This window comes from Frankliniella occidentalis, unplaced genomic scaffold, assembly GCF_000697945.3.
Source record: "Frankliniella occidentalis isolate FOCC.00 unplaced genomic scaffold, Focc_3.1 Scaffold37, whole genome shotgun sequence".
Taxonomy (NCBI): Eukaryota; Metazoa; Arthropoda; class Insecta; order Thysanoptera; family Thripidae; genus Frankliniella; species Frankliniella occidentalis.
Window position 1 is genome coordinate 1,124,515 of NW_026267167.1, and position 2,349 is coordinate 1,126,863.

The 2,349-nt window shown below is 46.5% G+C and overlaps 1 protein-coding gene across 1 annotated transcript in view; it reads right to left on the reverse strand.

Moving 5' to 3' along the window:
* Positions 1 to 2,349, reverse strand: part of LOC113214940 (cysteine-rich motor neuron 1 protein) — an 80,088-nt gene that overhangs the window by 4,129 nt on the left and 73,610 nt on the right. The window lies entirely within an intron of this gene.

The following is a 2,349-nucleotide window of genomic DNA, read 5'->3' on the forward strand; positions in this document are numbered from 1 at the left end:
GGGGGGTTGGCTGAAACGGCTGAAAATAATGGCCTCAGTAGGGCGACACGATTCTCCCAATCTCGTCACTCTTACCTCGGGGCACGGCAGCGACGTTTTCGTTAGGATTCTGGATCATCGATGACATTTCATCACTCCTTGAACACTTCCAGTGTACGAACGTAATAGTGGATTTGTAGGTGAGCGAAAGGACTCACATTGCCGTGGATGTGCAAGAGTTTGAATGAGTTGTGGCACATCTAGGCAGCTGGGTTAATTTATACTCTCATATATGATACAGTTGTATGTGACGTTCGTATAATCTCGGATTTCCTCAGTTGACGGGAGCAGAGAGGACGCCAGGGGTGGATTTTTGCGAAGGAAAGCAACTTTCGCTAACGTGATTTCGCAGGAGACGGTGTGTGTTTTGTGGAAGGCAGACATATGTGGAGGCTGCTCGCGTCGCGCGTCCCAGAAAGCGCGAGATGTCAGGTTTATTGCGAGGAGAGAGAGCAAAAGATTGGGGCATGGTGGCCAGAGCGCGGGGGCGCCCACGGGAGAGAGAGGGAGAGAGGGAGAGAGACAGCAGTCATCCCGTTGCACCAGAGGTAAAGCTTTTCAAAGCCGTGCAGTGGTGAACTTTTGTTCGTGAGGCTAGCTTTGCGAATAGTTTTGAAATTTTTGGTGTTCGAGAATAATCTACGAACGAAGCAAACATTCCTGAAATCCTACTAACGTATCCCATCGTTCGTCATGTGAGGCAGGAGTGGCATTCGCGTATGATTTAACTCTGTGAAAAATAGTAGGTAGGTTTAGAGTAAAATTTTCCTTGACGCAAGTTGTAAAAATACAATTTGGAATCGTAAAATTACATGCAGTACGTATCGACTTCAAATCCATTGTCGAGTAAAAAATATGCTCTCGTAAATTTATAACTTAAATTATAATACGAGTTTACAAAAATTTTGTAAATTTACGACTCTATTTTTAACAGTGAAGGGGGTTCAAGAAGAAAGACAGAGTCGGGGCAAAAGAGACGGAGACAAAGAAGAAGAGACCATGTCAACATTAGAAGGGTTCTTCGCGTATACACAAGTCGATTAGACTGTCCGATGCTCTCGGCTAGAACGTGATCTAATTTTCACTTATTCACTTACTTGACTGGACACGGTGCGAATTCCCTCTGGGGGGGAGGGGGAAGGGGGGGGGGCCTTTCCCCTCTCATCTCCGCTGCCACCCCTATCCAATCTCGGCCCGAAGGTGGCGTCGGCCGGGTGATTACTTTGCTGAGTGAATGAACGTGTGTCGGGGGCGGCGGGGGCGGCCGTGGGTGTGACCGAAAGGGCCCCCCAGCAGGCCAGGAGGGAGGCCCCTCACAGCGCTCCCAATGCCTCCCCCTCCCCCTCTCCCCACCTCCTTCTCCCGACATACAGATCGGCCTCTCTACCCGGCTTACCTGTTCACAGGCAACATGCTCTACAGGGGCTGCTTGGGGATTACGATTGGCCGCCCTGCTGCTGGAGCGAGACCCCCGCCGATTTACACTGTTCAGGTTTCACTCTTAGATTATTATCACCATTATCATCATTATTAACCAACATCATCATCATTAATACCATCATCATCATCGATACCCTCATCATCAATACCATAATCATCATCATCATTTTCAGCATCATCATCACAAATATCATCATCATCACATCATCACACTGATATATAAAGTGTGCAACTGACACACACTTTAAAGTGTTTAACACCGTGTCCCACACTTCTATGTGTGCAACACGAGTTTTGAATAGTTGGAAGTGTTCAACAGGTGTGTTGCACACTTTTAAATGTTCAACCTGACCGATGAGCACTCCCAGGCTAAAATAACCATGATGTACCATGGTTATCTTTCCAGATCTTTCTTCCTTTACCATGGTGATTCCCCGATGGACCATGGTTTTTCAGCTTTTAACCATGACAGCTCGTTGGTCGAAGCGTGTTTGAAGTGATCCCACAGTAGAGCCAGACATGGTTAACACATTCTGTCATGGTGCAAAGAGTCTTGACCTCAAAGATATGTGGCAAAGAGTCGTAGCCGGTGAGATACTCCAAGAAGTCTCATCGCTGCACTTGGTGTCGTAGCGGTCGTAGCAGTGTTGAAATAAGTGAAATTTGTATTTGGGGGTTGGTTTGAAAATTGTTGTGTGTGAAAATAGTGAAGTCTATAATCACACAAAATGTGGGCCATCAGCGGAAATTTGAAATTGCATTGGTTTTTCACAAATCGGAAAATTATTGATACACACATGGACACAGCTTTGATCGGCTTTGGTTTTACCGTCGATGAACCGTCAACTTTTGGGTAAGTGCACACTTTGT